Consider the following 21,098-nt stretch of genomic DNA (forward strand, 5'->3'; position numbering starts at 1 on the left):
GTGTGTGTGTGTGTGTGTGTGTGTGTGTATATATATATATATATTTAAATACTTTAAGTTCTGGTATACATGTGCAGAATGCACTGGTTTGTTACATACGTATACACACATGCCATGGTGGTTTGCTGCACCCATGAACCCTTTATCTACATTAGGTATTTCTCCTAATGTTATCCCTTCCCTGGACCCCCCCACCCACCAACAGGCCCCAGTGTGTGATATTTTCATCCCTATGTCCATGTGTTCTCCTTGTTCAACTCCCACTTATGAGTGAGAACATGTGGTGTTTGGCTTTCTGTTCTTGTGTTAGTTTGCTGAGAATGATGGTTTCCAGCTTCATCCATGTCCCTGCAAAGGACATGAACTCATCCTTTTTTATGGCTGCATAGTATTCCACACTATATATGTGTCCCATGTTCTTTATCCAGTCTATTATTGATGGGAATTTGGGTTGGTTCCAAGTCTTTGATATTGTGAATAGTACTGTAATAAACATACAGGTACATGTGTCTTTATAATAGAATGATTTATAATCTTTTGGTTATATACACAATAATGGGATTGCTGGGTCAAATGGCATTTCTAGTTCTAGATTTGATTCTTTTCTAGGATTTTTTCAGATTCTGAATCCTGTAAGTTGATTTTTTCCCATCAAGTTTAGCATATTTTCAGTCATGATTTCTTTAAATACTTTATATTCTATTTTTTTTCTTCCTAGGACTGCTATTATTCTTATGTTTGTTATTGGATATTGTCTTCCATGATCCTAGGATTCTGTTCATTAAACGAAAATATTTGTACCTTTGTCCTTCAGATTGCAGAGCTTCAACTGATTTCTCTTTCATCTCATTGAATCTTCTACCATTTCTGGCCTGCTATTAAACACATCTAGTAAATTTTACATTTCATTTATTGTTCTTTTCAGTTATAAAATTTCTAGTTGCCTTTTAAAATAGATTTCATTTCTTTTCTGAGAGTCACCATCTGTTCTTTCATTAAGGCAATATTTTCCTTTAATTCTCTGAACACATTTTCTTTGTTTTTTTGAATATATATTAATAGCTGATTTAATGTCATCATCTGCTAAATGCAAGACCCATGCCATCTCTGGGTCAGTTTCTTTTGATGGCTTATTTTTTACTATGTGTCACTTTTTTTGTCTATCTAGTAATCTATTAATATAAGTACCTAGTTATATACTGGACATGGTAAAAACATTACTAGATGATCACCTTGAACTCATATATCCCAGGGCTTACATTTTGTTAGGGAAGACCTTTGGAAAACCTTACATGTGTCAAAAGCCACTCTGTTTCACTTAATCTCTGAAATCTATGTCTCCTATAGATCTTGTCCAGATTTAGTTTTAATCTTTGTTAGGGTGAATCTGAAACATACCTTACTTTAGCTCATTATCTCCACTCACAAAAAGCATGACTCATAAAATAGCCAATTTCTCAACTGGCTGCCTGGGGTATTAGACTGCATTAATGAGATATCTCCACTCTGGGTGATGTGAACTTCAATATCCACTGTCACTGCTTGATCTCTAATTTCCCTAACATCTCTCATGCATTCTCAATCAGTAGCAGTAACTCTCTAAAATGCCTCATGTATTCTTACCCTGCACATGTGTAGCTTAATCCCTGACCAAGAACTCATAGGGAATTCTGCTCAGATATCTGAAACCTCCCTTCTGAACAGCTACTTCCTTTCTGGCTTCTTGTCTTGCCCATTCCATTCACTTCAGCTTCCTTGAACTCTAATCTCCCCCTTCTAAGAGCTGCAGGCCCTGGTGATTTGCTTGGATTCCAACTAACTTTGCTGAATTTGGAAAATTATCACTAAGGAGATAGCTGGGACTATTGTGAAGCTTTCCTGTCACTCATAAAGTACAGTTTTGTGTTGCATGTTGTACAATGCTTGAAAATATTTTAGTAATATATTTTGTCCACTTTATGGTTGTTTGTACAGAATGGACTAATCCAGGACAAGTTACTTCATTGTAGCTAGAAACAGAAACTCCTCATGCCTTCTTTCTGATTGAGGTTTTCTATTTGCTTCTGTTCACTTTGCTGGTTTGAAGTTAATATACTTGAATGATATTTTATAGAAATTAGCCTTAGAATAATTACTTGTATAATTACAATCTAAAATTAATTCATCTCTCTTGTCTCCTCCTCAGCGTTGCAAGATATTATAAGTGAAATTTTATCATCTCCCTCTTTTTTGGTACAATTATTGAGCTCTACATTTTTTTTATTTATTGAATTAAACATTATTACTTTAAATAGTTATTGTTAAGTTTACCTACCTATTCACCATTTTTTTCCAGTTCTTCTTGTATCTCATATTTATCTGAGATTCTTTTCTTTTTGCCCTAAAATCTGTCTTTAAAATTTCCTTTGTCATGGGTCATTTGTTTGTAAACTTTGTTTTGATTTATCTGAATATATATTTACTTCATTTTTGTCCTCAAATTATAGCTTGGGAATAGAGTCTTAACTGACATTTTTTTTTTCTCAGTACTAAGACTATATTTTTCTATAGCCTTCTGACATCTGTTATTGCTTTGAAAATCTATTAATGGATGATATATTTGTGATTTGTTTGTTGGTAATTGTCTTAGTTTGCACTTACTAGAGTAAAACCCAAGATGGAGATTCTCAGTTTTGTTAGTTGGAATCAGAAAAATAAAAGTAAAAAAACAAGATAGAGCAGGAAAATTAGTAAGTTAAAGATGCAACTGAGCAGAACATCAGCCTAGTCCCACAAGCAGCTCTGCAATCTGAGGGTACTACAAAAATGTCCCCCATTCATGCTACATTACTGGCCTTTGGTATCCGTTTATAAGTAACGCTTTGGCTGTGGGCTGTCCCTAGAGGGAGTATGAAAGCTTTTGAGACATTTCCAGTGATATGAGGACACTGATCAATAGGAGAGTGAGTGTGGGTCTACTGTGTTGGTGAAGGAAATCTGAACAGGATACCAAGAGTCAATCTGTTATTTCAGGCTGTAAGAAGATCTCTTTGTCCTTGGCATTCTACTGTTTTACTAGTGTCTTGCTGTAAATTTGTTTTTATTTATTCTGCTTGGAAAACATTTTGTTTCCTGAACCTGAAGATTTAATTATGGAAGATTGAAACTTCTTTTTTGGTATTGTCTTTTCTAGATAACAAAAGTTAAGAGTAACTGCGTCTTTAAACTTTTTGCCCTATTCCCTTGCCTTGATGTGGGCCTGGTCCTGGTCTCTTATCCTCTCTTCTTCAGGGAATTTGATTGATCACATGTTAAAATCTCTATTTTCTCTTCCACCTTGCATAGGTTTTATCATTTTTTCTGTCTTTGTTTTATTTTACGTAATTATTCAAGTGTATTTCTCAGCTTATTAACTTCCTCTCTGAAGTTGCACCTAATGTTCTTCAATGAATCCATGTGATTGTAATTTATTTAATTTTTAATTTGTAGAAGTTACTTTCAGTCTTTTAAAATTTGAATTGGATTTTGTATCCTATTGTTTCTTTGTTTTGTCTTTGGTTTCTATAAATGGTTTGGATGTGTGCTCCCTCCAAATGTCATGTTGAAATGTAATCTCTAATGTTGGAGATGGGGCCTGGTGTGAGGTAGTGGATCATGGGGGCAGGTATCTCATGAATGGCTTAGCACTATCCCCTTGGTAATGAGTAAGTTTTAGCTCAGTTAGTTTCACAGATTTGGTGTTTAAAAGGGTCTGGCTCCTCTACCTCTCTCTCCTACTCCTGCCCTTGCTATGCAATGTGTCTACTCCCACTTCACCTTCCACCATGTTTGTAAGCTTAATGCTGTCCTCATCAGTAGCCAACCAGATATTGGTACCATGCTTATATAGCCTGCAGAACTGTGAGCCAATTAAATCTCTTTTCTGTATAAATTACCCACTCTCAGGTATTCAGGTTTAACAATACAAGAATGGCCTAATGCATTCCCTTTTTTATTCTCTTAGGGATTTTTAACACAATAACTTTATTCTGTGTATCTGATTGTACAAAATCTGAATTCCTTGGACATCATATTCTACTGTTTGTAGCTTCTTTGAACTTTCCTTTATAAAGGCTTACTTTTTGGTAGGTTGTATAATTTTGGATTGTGAACTTATTATAAGTTTATTTAAAATTCTGGGAGTTCTGAGGAGTCTGAGATGAGGTTATATTCCTTTGAAGAGGATTTAATTTGCTCTTTAAGTTAATCTGTCTTCTGGAAGATTTTCAGGACTTATAAACAGTAGAAAACAAAGTCCAAAAGCCATGAGGGAAGGATTGTGGATTATACATTTTTAGAAGAATTCGTTTTTTGCTACTCCAAGCCAGGAATGTCACAAATATTTCCCTTATCATTTACAAACCCCGTTAGAAGGCATTGTTTTTTTTATTGTCCACTCTTTTGGACTTTTGAATGTTCTAAACTCCAACAGCTCATCCAAGCTCCTGAAAGCCATTTCCTCATAGGAAATCTTCTCCACTATTCCCTATGAGCCTATTAAAATCTAAGGTTCCAAGATCCTAGTATTAGTAAACACCACCAATGTATCCGTAATTTTTGCACTAGGATGTTAACCATCATTTCAACTCTGTCTTCATTTTGCCCTTGTAAGATCACCTTTACATTTTGTGAGTTCAAGAGTGCATTTTAAAGTATGACGCATTTTATTAAGCATTTCTAAATGTTATGAAGCAGAAGAGCTTTTTAGAATTATTAGTATCTATATTGCCAGAAGCATAAATCCACTTATTGAGCACAATTTAGTTTTATTTTTGTCTCCTTTTTCTATTATATTTTGATAGTGGAATATGGAGTTATTCAACTATAATTCCATTTGCTTAGATTGTTTTTTCAATTTAGATTTTTTGGGTTTTCTGTGCTTATGTACTTTCAACATTGCAAAATTTTTCTGTTGAATTATCTCTGTTGTTTATGTTCTCCATCAAAGTTGTTGAATACTACAAAAATGGAGGCAAAGAATGAGAGTTAATTTTATCTGATTTTTAAAATGTTAATTCTTTTGCACATCTACATTTGGATACTATGTTTTATACTTGCTTTTGGGTGTTATGCACAGAAACTAACTACAAGTAAAACTTCTCTTCTCTTTGGGTCAAACCAGAAATGTTATGAAAATGAGAAAAGTGTTCTTCATGTCTCTTTTGAGTAGTTATTGTGAAGATTAAGAGCAATAATATATATGTAAAAGAAATACCATAGTGATTAGTTTGAGCAAAGGGTCAACAAAGGTACTTGTAGCGTTTCTTAAATATAATGTATTATTTCAGTTACATTGTGAATACTTAAAATAACATATTATTTTTTCTTTCATTGCTTTTAATCTAATAAGGCAATGAGTTTTTGAGCCTCCTGCACTGATGCTAAAGTTTCTCTATTATTGATGTCTTTTCTAGGCTCTTAATTTTTTTTTTTTTCTGTTTTTGGGGGATGTGTGTGGTGCTTCTGTCTTCTCACTTTTTGTGGTGGTGCTGTGGTGTGTGTATACCACTATATTACATTGACAATTTTTCTTGATATTTCAGTCTAATTTACTTCAATATAAATCCCTAAGAGATAAACATATTCATTTTACTTAACTTCAATATGGTTATCACATCTGACAAAATTAACTCATTACCACCTAATGCCCATTCTATAAGCAAACATTTCTTATTTTCCTATTGGACAAATTCTAAACAATTACTTTCCTTGATACCATATGCTCAAGTAAATTAATATTCTTATCTTACTTAGCTCATATATTGGAAAATCGTTCAAGAACCAATGCAAAAAGATAAAGTGATAAGGATATTTCATAATTTCTATCAAGATATGGGTACTAGAATTTCATTAAAAGAGTGAAAATCACTTACCAACACAGAATTTTGGCTTAATTTAAAAACTGAAACAAGATTGATTTTCTTTTGCATTAATTTACTGGTTTTGAAGTTTATTTGGTGGTTTAAAGAGGATATTTCTCTTTGTTTGAGGGTTTTATTTTGTTATTATATTTGGTTCTGGATATTGTTGATGGTGATTGTTTTAGCCAGAAGCAAGAATCCTGTGTTACTAAGTCATCTTTCTGGAACTTCTTCAGGACAGCTTATACAAAAAGGAAGAAATCCCTAGGGCAACTTATAAGTGAGTACCTGATAATTAAGAAAACCTGAGAAGAATCTACAAAAGACTTAAGATGAGCATTGTGAATACAGCAGATAGTATAAAATCACAGAGGATTTTGAGAAAATAGTAGTCCTCTACTATTGATCTTTTAACTTAGAAATCCTCATAGACATTTACAAGGCTACACGCCAGACCTAAAATATGTCAGTTCTGCCTATTATTTCCAACTGACAGCATTTGTAGACAGGTGCAGAATACAGAACCTTTGAAACAACTAGTGTTGCAGACAGTCCTTGGAATCTAATATGTTTATAAAAAGAGAAGCTTTTGTTTGAAGGCCTTGATAATTAACTTATGAAAATTAAATAATATTCCAGGCAGGAAAGCTGATAAGAGAGTGAAGCACTCCATACTATTAAGTATAACAGACTAGAACACTTAGTGGTAAAAAAAAAATTATAAGAATAAGTTTCATAAAAATTAGGGAAATAAATTAGTTGAAGTAAGAATTAAGAAAGCCCCAGTTTAGAGGACTATATCATCTAAAGCAGATTTCTTAAACTTTAATACACCTTCCAATTATCTGGGGTTCTTGTTGAAATGAAGAATTTGATTCAGCTGGTCTGAGGTGGAGCCTGGAATTCTGTAGTTCTAACAAACTCCAGGGGATGGTGATGCTGCCAATTTAGGAATTCCTGTTTGAGTATAGGGGTCTAGACTCTTGGAATTTCACTTTGGCAATGGTATGAGATAGAATATAAGAAAATATGTAATAAAATACATAAAATGCAATTCAGAGAATAGTGGTGGATGTATGTGTGTGTGTGTGGGGGGGGTTGTTGCAATGCATGTAATAATATACATAAATTTCTTTAAGCTCTTAGGCGATAACTATAAATTCAAGATACGGTATGTTTAGAATTCTAATGAATGGATGAAAATATAGAAAATAGCAAAGACATACAAAAAACAGAATATGTGGTGGGGGGAACATACATTTAAAGTAAAGTGAGAAACTTCACAATAAAAAGTAACTATATTATTCCAATAATTATGTAATCAGGGTTTTTTCTTGGGTGCTGGTGAGGCACAGCTCCCCTGAGAAAATGTTGTGGGTTCTTGGCCTTCTATCTCTTAAAAGATAAGTGATGAGATATGCTTGTAAAAGTAAATATCGGACTCAAGAAGGGTTGCAGAAAGGTGATTTTATTTAGGTAGAGAAAGGAGAAGGAAAGGAGAAGAAGAGAAAGACTTCCACGAAGAGTGTGGAAGGGGATTCCAGAGGGGAAATCCTGCCCGGTGTGTGGACACGGACTTTTATCCTGGGAGGAACCCCCACCTTCTCCAAGACCCTGGGCCAATGAAAGGATTTCCTTAGAACTTCTGCTGGAGTGATTGACTTTTAGTTTCTTCCCGTGCCCATTGAAATTCAAACATAAACCGTTAAATCTCCTGGATGGAGAGAGATGGGAGAGGGGGCATGGCGCTGGGAAATTCTTGCTCTTAAAACTACGCCTGTCCTGGACTCGGAAAGAGAACACATTCCCTCAATAAGACATAAGGACAGAATTTGTATTAGACTACATGGTGCACACATGGAAAGAACAGAGGCACATTAACTCAGCTGAGAAGTCAAAGGATCAGGATTGGTGCCAGCTCCCTGCCTTCAAATCTTATCTTTGCTTGATGGCTGTGGCTCTGGTAACATGGTAACCAAACTGTTCTTCAGCTTCCTCATCTATGAAATGAGGCTAATAGTGTAACCAGCCAAGAAGGTTGTTATGAGTATTTAACATGCAAGACAGCAACTGAGAGCAATGCCTGGCTTATATTTGGCAGTAATGAATGTTTATTTTTATTATTCCAATAATAATAGTAAGTTCCTTCTAAAAACATAAGTCTAACAGATTTAAAGGATAGTTCTCAAAGATAGAGCTGGCTGGGCATGGTAACTCACACCGTAATCCCAGCATTTTGGCCAAGGTGGGTGGATCACCTGAGGTCAGGATGGCAAAATCCCATCTCTACTAAATCTAAAAAAATTAGCCAGGCATGGTGGCAGGAGCCTGTAATCCCAGCTACTTGGGAGGCTGAGGCAGGAGAATCACTTGAACCTGGGAGATGGAGGTTGCAGTGAGCCGAGATCGTGCCACTGCACTCTAGCCTGGGGGACAGAGCAAAACTCAGTCTCAAAAAATGGATAAATAAACAAACAAACAAATAGAAGGTTTCTTGAGTCCATGTTGCTGCTAAATTCCCTATGTGAGAAAAATGGGGTTATTTATTGAAATAAACAATAGTGAGTAAAAAATTATGACTAAAAAATGAAATTATCATTGACATTAGAGTGTATCATTTAAGAAAGATGTTGTCATCAACTAAATAAAAATCTGATTATCAAAATTTAAAATGTAAGGCTAGAATTGAATTATTCTTAGGATTCAGCTTCTCCATATGCTTTAAACATGGGATTTAGCTTTGTTACTTATTTTACTTCTTCCTTTCTTCTGGCCTGGATTCAGCATATATTTTTAACACCCGGGCCTTGATTATTACCTTTGTAGTTGTTCATTATTGATGATTGATTTAGGTATAATTATAATTCACTAAAGAAAAAGTTTTTCTATCTTATTGCTTGTAGACAGAAACAAAGAAGTGTTTATTATATTTCTTTTTATATTTATATTTTATTTCCAAAGTTTAAATGAAGACAATTCTAAAAACCTACAATTATAAACATTTGCTTTACTTGTGTTTTTCTTTTCTTAAAAAATAAATGTTTCATAAACTTAATAGGCAAGAGAAATTTAGATAGGAATCCAACTGTCAGAATATTCAGTGTTTACAAAAGGAAATAATTTCAGAGGTCAGGCATAGTACTGAAAGTCTGACTCTGGGTGTTTCCTGGCTAAAGTTGCCCAATAAGAATTTCTCAAACATATGACTGTTAAGTATACAAATACGCTTTAAAATTGAATAGCCATATATTCTGTGCTAAATTAACCATACACAAAAAATGATTAAATAATCTGAGGAGAAATCTAAGCCAAAAATATTTAAAACAAAATGTATTGTAGGGAAAGTCTGATGTTCTGTCTTCAGGTGTAGCCCTGAAAGGTCGGTTCTCCAATTATCACTAATTGGATAATTAGCAGCAGTGCTAATGAAGAATACCTGCAAATTGAAATCTGCGCTTTTATTTCTTCTGGTCTGTCTTTAAAATCAGGAATTATTTTAAAAATCAACCGGCATGGTGGCTCATGTGTGTAATCCCAGCACTTTGGGAGGTCCAGGTGGGCAGATCACCTGAGGTCAGGAGTTTGAGACCAGCCTTACCGACATGGTTAAACCCTATCTCTTTAAAAATACCAAATTAGCTGGGCATGGTGGCGCATGCCCTGTAACCCTGGCTACGTGGGAGGCGGAGGCAGGAGAATCATTTAAACCTGGGAGGCAGAGGTTGCAGTGAACTGAGATGGCGTCGTTGCCCTTCAGCCTGGGCAACAAGAATGAAGCTCCAACTTAAATAATAGTAATAATAATCTAATAGTGCCTACTTTTTAAGGGCCATAGACAGATGAATTTGAATCCTAGTGTCACTTGAAAAGGAAGGACAACATGCATATGGAAAAGTGAACAAGTCTTAAGTGTACAACTCAATACACTTTTTTGCAAGAGGAATATACCTGAAGATCCAGCAGCTAGATCAAGAAACAACATCTTCCGCACCCCAGAGCCTCTCCTCATGTCCTCTTTCAGGTACCGTATCCCCTACAGGGCTTTTTCTCTCACTTTTACATAAATGTGTATCACTTTTTCAGGGCTGTCATAATAAAATACCGTAGATTGGGTGGCTTAAGAAACAAAAATTTGTTTTTTCACGATTCTGGAGGCGGGAAGTCAAAGGATAAGGTTCCAGCAGGGTTGATTTCTCCCAAGGCCTCCTTCCTTGACTTGCAGACAGCATCTTCTGTGTGCTCTCACAGTCTGTCCTCATGCATCCCTGGTGTCTTACTCTTGTCTTACAAGGACACCAGCTGTATTAGATTAGAGCACCACTCTAAAGACCTAATTTAACCTTCATTAACTCCTTAGAGGCCCTATTGCCAAATACAGTCTGAGCTTCACCATATGAATTATGGGGGGATGGAGTCCATAACAATGTTTTCCTGTAGTACATACGTTTTCCATATAACTTCTTTCTTTTAACATGGTTTGTGATATTCATTCATGTTCATGTAATCAGGGTTTTTTCATTTGCATTAATGCATAGCATTTCATTGTATGAATATATCTTTATTAATCAGCTTTACTATTTATGGAAATTTGGGTTATTTCTAGTTTATTCTTATTGTGAATAGTACTGCTAAGAATATTCATGTACATAATTTCTGAAAACTTTCATAGTGGAATTTCACAACCATAAAGTGAGATACTTCCAAAGGAGAGATACTACCAAACTCTATTCCAAAATAATTACATGAATTTGTACCCCCACCAGGAGGGTATGACAGTGCCACTGTTCCACATTCTTGCTAACTCTTGCTATTATATATATATATTTTTAATTAGGCCTCATTTGTCTGTATGCAGTGGTATCTCATTGTAATTTTAGTTTGCATTGCAAAAGACTAATAAAAGGTGAGGGATTTTTAGGATGTTTATTGAAAATTTGAATCCCTTTTGTGAAGTTTCTGTTTATGACTTTTGCCCATTTTTCTAACGAGTCATCTGTCATTTTCTTATTGATTTGTAGAGGTTTAGTGGATATATTTTGAGTATTGCAAGTTTCTTTTTATACTTCATGGCTTGTCATTTCATCTTCTGCTAGGCATCTTTTGACAAGCAGAAGTTTTTAATTTATATGCAGTCAAATTTATAATGTTTTCCATTGCTGGTTACCACTTATATGCTGTTTAAGAAATGACTGCCCCAAAGGGAAAGATATTTTCTTCTAAAAGCTTTATTGTTTTGTCTTGAACCTGTACATGCACAACCTTCTGGAACTGAATTTTTTATATGTAGGAGTCAGGATTCACTTTTTCCCCACAAATGGGCATATAATTCATTCAGCACCATTTAGTAAAGAAATTGCCCCTTCTCTACTGTTCTACGTTGTCAAACTTGCCATAATTTACATATGTAATTTGTTGTTATACCTTGTGTGAGTTTCTTTCTGGACTTTCTCTTTTGTTTTATATATTTATTTATCTGTTTTGTACCAGTTACTCACTTTGTTAATTACAAAAGCTTTATAAGTTTTGATATTTGGTGATTTCAGAATTCTAGTTTTGTCTTCCTTGGCTAATCTTGGCCCTTCACATTTCTGTACAAATGTTAGATTGTTAATTTTTATATTAAAAAAAGACTACTGGGATTTTGGTTGTGATTAATATGAATATACAGATTAATTTGAGAATCGACATCCTTATAATATTGAGTCTTCCAATATATGAGCATGATGAATTTCTCGCCATTTATTTTTGTCTGCTTTATTTTTTCTAATAACATTTTGTAGATTTTTGGTGTAGATATCATGAATATCTTTTGTTAGATTTATTCTGAGTATTTGATATTTTTAATTCTATTTTAAATGCTACAGTTCCTTTTATTTGTTCATTATTGTATGGTAGCATAATTTATGTGCAAGGACTCTGAATTCAGTAACATTGCTAAATTTACTAATTAAATCTAATAGTTTTCTATGGACTCTTTAAAAACATTATTTTCACTTTAAGCGTATTTCATCATTTATTAAAATGAATTAAAATTATTTTCACTGATATTTCTATTGAAAATAAAATTGGAATTTTTATTTTTTAGTATTAATTGAATAATATTATAGTGAAAAGAAAAGTTGGACTGTAGATGCGAGTGTGGGATAGTCATCAGCATTTGAGTAGATGCTAGAAAAACTGGAACCATTGCCTCTTCTCAGCCTTCCTAACCATAACTTCAGTAAATAAGTCTGCCATCTGGTCTTTACTTTCTATATCTGTAAAATAATGATACTGTACTACATACATTTAAGTTCTTTTTTATCTGGGATGGATGACTGAGATAACTTTTTGCTACATGATTGTGCTTCAGACATTTTTCCTTTTCTTCTGCTTTTTCTTTTATGGTCTTGTGATGATGAGGATAATGGGCCTCACATGACCTCATTTTGGGAAAGGGTGGTAGATGGGATGAAGTCCACCTGTACTCCCCTGTCTCCTACTCGGAGTATTTGAGAACTTCTATTGCTCCTGGATACCAGGTATTGGCTATGGAGATGGTGCAATTATATCTCAGGTTCATCTCTTCAGACACTTTCCTTCCCTAATGCACCCTAAGTGTTCCCACATCGTGTTAAGTGTTGAGTGATTTTTTTCCCCTAAAACTCTCAAGTTCTTTTGAGTCTATTTCCTGAAAAGCCATCTGCTAGCCCTATTCCTTCTATTACTTATTCCACTTTCTTCTTGGGAGTTTCGCTTAGAGAGAAGGGAAACGAGGACTTCATGTTTAACCTCCTCCTCTGTTTTCCTCTTGCCCATGCTCTTGAGCCTAGGTAGTGTTTTATATTCTTTCCATCATAGCCTATGTTTTCTCCTCTTTTAACGTGGCAAAAATTCTTGATCTAGTTTTCTAAGTCTGACTTCTAATATTGTAATGGAAGCAGGAAAAGCCTTATATTCAAGATCATTGTCTTGCTATATGGATCCAGAATTCTTGCTAGATGTCAAAATGTAGACTGCCTTTTTCTTCTTTTATTTATCTTGCAGCAATCCTGATCTTTTTAGAGGAAAATGCTATGCCTGACAGAAAGCTGAGGTCAGACAGCGAAATGCAAAAGGATTGCATTTAGCTATATTTCCAAACAACAGCATCCTTGTTATCCTTGTTATATAATGTCATATTTCTCATGTTATTTTGTTTTCTGCTTTTCTATCTGACATGTCCAAATATTCTTTAAATTTAATGTGGCCATGGACACAGGGAGGGGAACAACACACACTGGGGCCTGTCAGGGGAAGGAAAAGCATTCAGAATAAATAGCCAATGCATGTGGGGCTTAATACCTAGGTGATGGGTTGATAAGTGCAGCAAACCACCATGGCACACGTTTACCTATGTAACAAACCTGCACATCCTGCACATATACCCTGGAACTTAAAGTAAAATTAAATTAAAAAAAATTGGTGTGACAGCAATAAGGAATTGCTATGCAATTCCTATCATAGAGCATGGAAAGATATTATACCACATAAGTCAAGTCTGTCTACCTACATTAATAGTTATTTAATAGATAGCAATTGTGCCTGTACTTAACAGAAACTTTATTCCTATATGCTGATCGTTGAGTTTAGCACAAAAGGAAAAAGGTGAGAGGCACAAGTTGTAACTGTCCTTGAAGAACTTCAAATATATCTGTGGAGATAAGACAGCACAAGACAACCCAAGAAGGCAATATAAGTTATAGGCATTGACTATAATTGCTGTACAAGGTAGAAGAATGATAAAATCAACAGGGTCCAGAGTACCTGGAGATCACTTTCTGGAGAAGTTGTCATTAAAGCTTTGGCAGGGCAGTAAATTTGGAAGGTGCTGAAAAGTAAGAATTAAACCACAGGCAGAAGGAACAGACATGAAGAATGGAACTGGGATAGAACAATGTGGCAGCCATTAGACACTCTGCTTGACTGAGTAATAGATTATATTGAAGAACAATGTAAAATGCATGGAATGCTTAGGAAACCTTTAAAAAATAGTATATCCAGAAGACATACTGTATAATTTTTAGCTGTTTCACCCATGAGTTTCTTAAGACACAAATTGTGGAAAACTAATATCATAGGGTGTAAAATAGGAAAACTTTGGACCCTTAAACCAATAGCTGTAAGATACTAATGTGATTTATGAACCAGATCACCTTGCAGAAATTTCCTAGTGGGCGTGTAAGAACTGGGTAGATATCTCGTACATTTTTAACCCAAAAGGGTTGGGAGATCTGGAGATTAAAGGAAGATTTTATGAAGTGAGCTAAGGGTGTTCTAGAAATATGCACAAGGAGAGATGGTGTAAGGTGTTTTCCCCCTCAGCACTAGAAAGAGCAGCTTCAAGGACACTCTCCAGAGAGTTTAAAAGGTGTCCCTTGAAGTTTTGACGTTTTAGTAGAAAAAGTGGACTAGTTTCTGATTAATTCAAAGAGCAAAGATGAGGTAGTGAGCAGCTTATGGAAGGGCAAAGTAAAGATTCTGAATGGGAATTCATCCATTTTTTCAGGGTTTATTAGTTTCCTCTGGAAGAGAGGTTGGGCCACAAATATGAAAGAGCTGTCATGATGTCATCCTAGTTATTTTCTTTAAGGCTTTCCAGCTACTGAACTGGTCTCAGCTGACTGGTGGCTTGTGGCTAGAGTAAGTAAAAGTGAGACAGTATGACCCACATCAAACATAATGCAGGTGAAAGGTCTCCCGTAATTGGAGGTAGGGATTACTGAAGAACCAGGAAAAGCTCCAGCTGGGAGAGAATCAGCTTTGTGCCTGCCCCAAAAGCACTTCTTGCTTAGTGACCAGCAAGTAAGCACTTTCCTTCTACTTTTACCTCTTCTTTCTCCATCTTTCCTTTTTCACTCCACTGCCATATTCCAGAGGAGTATGGAGTATCCAAGTTTCACTAGCTGGAAAAGAAGAACATGGGGGAAAAATAGGACCAACAAATTCCTTTCCATCGGCTATTGGCTTCCACTTGCAGCAGATTCTAGCTACAGGAGATTGTTAAAACTGTAAGTCAGTTTGTCACGTGCAGCTGAGTGTTCTGCTTTCTAAATTGAGAATGTGATGAGCTAGCAGGAGTTCCCAACCCCCAAGACATGGACAGATAACTGTCCGTGGCCTCTTAGGAACTGGGTCTCACAGCCAGAGATAGAGGTGTACAAGGAAGCTCCACCTTCTGTCACATCAGCTGCAGCATTAGATTCTCAGAGGAGCATGAACCCTCTTGTGAACTGCATGTGCAAGGGATCTAGGTTGTGTGCTCCTTATGAGAATCTAATACCTGATGATCTGGAAACCATTCCACCTCCCCCATCTTCAGAAAAATTGTCTTGGTGTCAAAAAGTTTGAGGACTATCAATTAAAGTAACCAGAAGATTTTTTTAAGTTCTAAATGATCAGAGTCTAGGTAGATGCCTGATTCTGGTTGGCCGAAGACATATGTTGTTATTATGTTATTAGTTCTTTGGCTGGCATAACACATTGCCATTGAGTAGCTTAAAACAAGAGAAATTTAGTGTCACATTTCTGGAGGCTAGAAATCTAAGAGCAAGGTGTCTGCAGGGCCATGCTCTTTCTGGAGGCTCTAGAGGAGAATCTGTTCAATGCTTTCTCTTAGTTTCTGATGATTCTGGCATTCCTTAGCTTGTGGATTTATCACTCCAATTTCTGCCTGTCTTATGGCACTCTGTGTGTGTGTATGTCTTTGTGTTCACATGGCATTCTCTTCTCCGTGTATGTTCATCCCTGTGTCTCATCTCTTCTTATAAGCTTACCAATCAGATTAAGGGTCTACCTAATTCTGGTTTAACCTCATCTTAATTTACATCTTAATTGCATCTGCAAAGACTTCCTTTCCAAATGAGTTCATATTCATGGTAGGACTTCAACATATCTTTGAAGAGCAGATAATTTAACCCACAACAAACGTTATGCAGATTTTGGTCTACTTGATGGCTGCACCTGGAGCTAGGGATTGTTGTTGGTGTGAATCAAAGTCCCTTTTTAATTTCTTTATTTAGGAGATGTATGTGCTGTACTCTTTCAAAATATATGAGGTTCTGAGTCTGAAAGAGTGTTGTTTCTTAGTCAAGTCCAATCAGGGCTCAGCTATTGGAAATGCCACCTTGTATTTTGTCCATTTTCCTCCCAGTGCTGTTACTGTTTCTCTTCTTTGACATCCTCTGAGCATTTTTAACAATAAGTTGGGAAGACTCCCAATGGGTACTGTGAGTGGACCTCACATTAATCAGGACTCCATTTTTTTTTATGCTTCCAGTTTTTGTATGCATTGCCCCATCTTCTTGGAAAGACATACCTGCTTACCTGCCTGTTAAGCTTAGCACTTCAGAGTTCTCTTTCGTGAAATTTTCTTAGACTAAACAGTGCTGATTGTCAGTCATGTGCACCAGTTTCGCTATTCTGACTGATTTTTTTGGGAGACAGGGGACAGGGTCTCATTCTGCTGCTCAGGCTGGAGTGCAGTGCTGCAATATCGGCTCACTGTAGCCTCTGTCTCCTGGTCTCAAGTGATCCTCCCATCTCAGCCTTTCGAATAGCTAGGACTACAGGTATGCACCACCACACCTGGCTAATTTTTGTTTTTGTAAAGAACAGGCCTTGCCATGTTACTCAGGTCCGTGATTGGTATTTTAAGATTGCACCCAAAACCTAAAACGCAATAATATATATATATATATATATATATATATATATATATATATATATATAATATGTATGTATGTATATATATAGGTATGTATGTGTGTGTGTGTGTGTATATATATATATATATGATTATGTTTTAAATCCTTTTCTGACTACAGAATATTCTTTTAGTACTTTCTGCTCCTTCAAAACCCTATGTATTGTCTAATGATATTTTCACCAATTACTTGACATAATTGTCCATAAATATGTTTCCTGCACTAAACTGTGCTTTTCTTGAGTCTCTCTTTGTTTACTGGTTTCTTCAGTCTGTCAGACCTTGGCTTGCAGTGGGGGCTCACCAAGTGTTTTCTGAATTGGATCAAATGTTCTAAGAGTAGACAAGGGCCAGTTGCTTTAAGTGAGTCTTGAAGTATATCACAATTTCTTGAAGGGTTTCTTCAAGCTAAAGTTCTCAGCAAAATCAAGGGCGGCCTTGATTTTGGGGCCTCCAAAATGCAGTGGAGCAGTTGACAGTTTACTAATCTTTTTGAAACACTACTATTCAATCTTTCTCACCCACCTGCCTGAAAGACCCATAATGACTCTTTATTCCTTCATTATCATAGAGTCTAATTAATAAATAGGCGAAGTAGGTAGTGTCCAGTATGATATGATTTAATCATGTTATTGTGTGGCTCACTAGGGCGGTGATTCTCAATGGAATAGTAAGATTTTTTTTTTGTTGTTTAATGACGATATTATATTGGATAATGCTTTCTCAGGCTTAGCTTGGTACTATGCTATGTTCTCTATCTGTATTTATCTCAATTATCAGCACCATGGGTAGGAAAAATTGTCATTCCCATATACAAATGAAAAATGAAGACTTACAGAATATATTTGTCCAAAATCAGACAATTGGTAAGATGTAGTGATTACAGTTATATCACTATTCTTATGACTGCTTTAGTCAATTAATCAATGTTGTTTTAAACTGTTAACATCTTCTCTTCAGCCAAATAACTTTCTTAAGGGGTGAATTTAAAATTCTCACCTATCTATGTGACAGTCCTTGCTGGAAAGCTATTGCTCAGGCTTGAATTTTGTATCTTCCAATCTGAACATTCAGATAATGATGCAATAAAATCTTTTATAGGATACTCCTCAAGATTGTTATACGTTAAGGGAGGGAATAAGATATATTTTCATAACTTTTGACTTCGATAAAGTACTTTCCTCCTCGTTGCAGCATAGAAAAGCTCTGAAATTGCATCTCATAAGGAAGGTAATCTGCAATTATTTACAGTTATCCCACAATATCTCATTTTATTACTTTTTGGAAAGACCCAAACTTTCATGAATATTTTAAAACCCATGCTCACTAGTAGTGGAAGGAAAGTCAGTTTAGGTAATTTCAAATTCCATTTCAGTCTGTTGTATTCCAAGTAAATGTTCTGTCCTGACATGGCTTACGTCTTGTCTCTTGAAATGATCGAAGCTAATGCCTTTCTTGCTTGAGTGCCAGTCTTGTTCACATACGAGAGAAGAAAGAGAAGCAAAGAAAACGGGGCTGAGTATCTGCAGCAGTCACTCATGTTCTCAGCTGCAGGGGAGAAAGGACATTTGGGGAAGTGATTTGGCATTTAAAACAAGTGGCTCCTGAGGCAGCTGCTGAATGGAGCTGAATATTTTGTTAAATGATTTTCTTCTCTGACCTTTATTACTAATGAATCTTCTTTAAGAAGCATTTAAAGAGGGAAAAAAAGAAAGGTTGTTTTTATTAATCTTCTTTCTCTTTTCCCATAGAACCCAAAGAAATGGTGTTACCTGGCATGAGATCTTCTGTCTTTTGTGAAAAATTAGACAAAGGTAATGCCTATTTTGAATTGGTATTTTTTTTCAGTCTGTATAACTCTGTTACATGAAACTAGTTGGCTTTCCTTGATTATTGATTTTAGATATTGAATTACCCATCAAAAAAGTAAATTATTATCTGGAAAGTCAAAGGAAGGCTTTACAATGGTCATCAGATTGATAAAGTGAACAGAACACTTTTAGATAAATAATAGCTTTGAAAATATTGTGAGTAACGGTTAATTTTCTGATACCATTTGAAATTTATATTAATATATAAATAGGATCTTGGCTATATATATATAGCAGTCTCTTTGGAAAGAACTCCAATTGGTTTATCATATTTACAAATGATAGGTGATAACAGCATTAGACACTTTTTAAGGTACAATAAGATTCTTTTTCCTGTATGTAGCATTAGTCAGATGACTTTATGTATTTTTTGAATATACAAAAAAATTTCAATATGAATTACTAGAAAATGTCATCAAGCTTTATGAAGATATCCTCATACAAAATACATATTTTCTTCGGAAAGATTGAATTATATCATACAGTTGTTGAATAGCATGCCTGATTATGCTTAACAGATTGCATATTTAGTTGCTAAATTTTCAAATCGCTATGTGATTTATTTACATATGTTGTCCTAAGAATATGAAAACTCATGCAAATCTGCTAATGACATATGTATACAAAGTGTGAGTATAGCTGCAGATAAATAATGTGTCTATGTTTTATGAATAAAGCTATCTTAAAAGAGATTTTTAAAGAAAAGTTTCAGACAGTTTAGAATTTTGAAGGGAACTGGGCACATCTATTGAGTTATATCTACTTATATAGCTATGACTATGTGATGACACTGCATGTTCATGAACATATATAAAATATTAATGAAATGTATTATATGTTTTCATATTAACTAGAATTGACTGGGTTTTATTTTTGATAAATTGCTGAATTTCTAAAACTAAATGAGTACTGAAATAAAGGTAGCATTTAAATTTAATGGACATCAGGAGAAAACTCGTTTCTGAACTTTGATTTACAGTTGAGCAAAAATCATTAAATTTGAATTACAAATGTGCTTACAAATGTGATATATTTCTACTTATTTCTGGCTTCTACTGAATTCTTCAAAATAGGTGTAAACCCCTTGAGAAAATAGTTTCTTTCCCTAAGGAAATTTTTGAATTATAGTCACTCAACCCAAGTTTTATCTATACTGAAAAGTTAATTCAACTTAAACTATTATTAAATGGTTAAAGAAGATAATTGGGGGTTGTCTTTTACATAGAACTATTAATATTGACTCCCCAAATAGGGACATTATAAAGAGAACAAATACCTGCACAATGTGTGGAAGGGGTTGAAGTTAAGCTGTGTGATGTAGGCTTATGGAGACAAAAGAAAAGTGCTTGCTGTGAGGAGGCACAGTAAAGAGAGAGAAATATCCTGAATGAAATGAAGCCAATGAGGAAGGTCAGGGATCCATGTGCTTTAGAATATAAATAAGGTATGTAGGGAGCACAGACTCTCCAGGATGCATTTATGTGAATGTTTCTTTTCTCAGAGGTATGTATGTACTAATATACTCATCTTTAGGCTTTTATTTTACTTAAAGCTATGTATGACCTTATTTTGAAGTGAATATAGCAAAGAAAGACTTGGGGTAAGGGAAAGTAATTCCAATTCATGGGAAAGAATTTTTAGCATCAGTGTCCCCAAAGTAATAAAATTTGTTGTTGTTGTTGTTGTTGTTTTTTCATTATGAAAATAAAGACACCATTCTGTGTATTGCCAAAGTCCAAGAGCTTTCGCATGATAAAACTGCCAAGGTGATTATAGTCCAACATATGTGTGTTGCTGTGAAGGATGGAAGTGAGGTATGGAGGAGGAGCTACGGACATTCGTGTCATTATCTCTCTCAGTTGGTCCTATAGATTTGTTTAATTGGGGGTGTTTGCGATCTTAAAAAACTCCTATCAATAAGATAATACATGCTAAGGTATTAACATTATCTCAGATGCCTATTATCTCAGATGGAATATGTGCATTTAAATGTCAATTTTTTAAATAGTGGAAGTTTAAGGCATACTAGTGAAGGTGCTATTTTTAAACAAATGGAACCATTCACCTTTTCTGAATTACACATGATGACTAACATATTCGTTTTGTGTAGGATTAATTCTGGCAATGGGCTCAGTGTGCAATCTGTTGGATTCACAGGCACTTTTATGTATGCAGATACCTGTGAGTTCTACATTTGACTCTTTTAAGAAGGACATTTAAACAACTTTTCATGTAGTGTTTTAATGTAAAGTTATTAGCTATAAGTTACAGTTACAATATTCTTAATTTTGTCATCCAAAGACAGAGGCAACTTCAATTAGGTTAAAATATCTTTCAATATGCTTCATAGGATTACATGTAAAAATAGAGACTGTTACTCTGTTCAATTTTTACACATAGGTTTATATGTCCTGGAAATAGATCAAATTTCAATTAAGAAAATTTCATGACTGTAATTTTTATTATGTAGGAATATTAAATTTTATTCTCACATATATTTAATTTTTCTGGAGGAAATTGAAAGGGATATTAAGAATTCAGCAATTCTTTGGTGTACTATAAGTTTATATTTAGGCTTACATAAACACATTTTTGACAATTGAAAATAAACTGGGTTATAAGGCT

The 21,098-nt window shown here is 35.0% G+C and overlaps 1 protein-coding gene across 3 annotated transcripts in view; it reads left to right on the forward strand.

The window, feature by feature from the left end:
* Positions 1-21,098, forward strand: part of INPP4B (inositol polyphosphate-4-phosphatase type II B) — an 841,422-nt gene that overhangs the window by 115,118 nt on the left and 705,206 nt on the right. For 2 of the 3 annotated variants that reach the window (XM_032246545.1, XM_032246548.1), the window contains exon 2: positions 18,354-18,416. The gene's annotated coding sequence lies outside the window, so the exon portion shown is untranslated. Of the gene's footprint in view, positions 1-14,468; positions 14,703-18,353; positions 18,417-21,098 lie in introns of those variants that run through there. The other variant, XM_032246546.1, reaches the window with a different exon arrangement.

The sequence above is a fragment of the Sapajus apella genome, unplaced genomic scaffold (assembly GCF_009761245.1).
Source record: "Sapajus apella isolate SASKATOON/1434 unplaced genomic scaffold, GSC_monkey_1.0 scaffold61, whole genome shotgun sequence".
Lineage (NCBI taxonomy): Eukaryota > Metazoa > Chordata > Mammalia > Primates > Cebidae > Sapajus > Sapajus apella.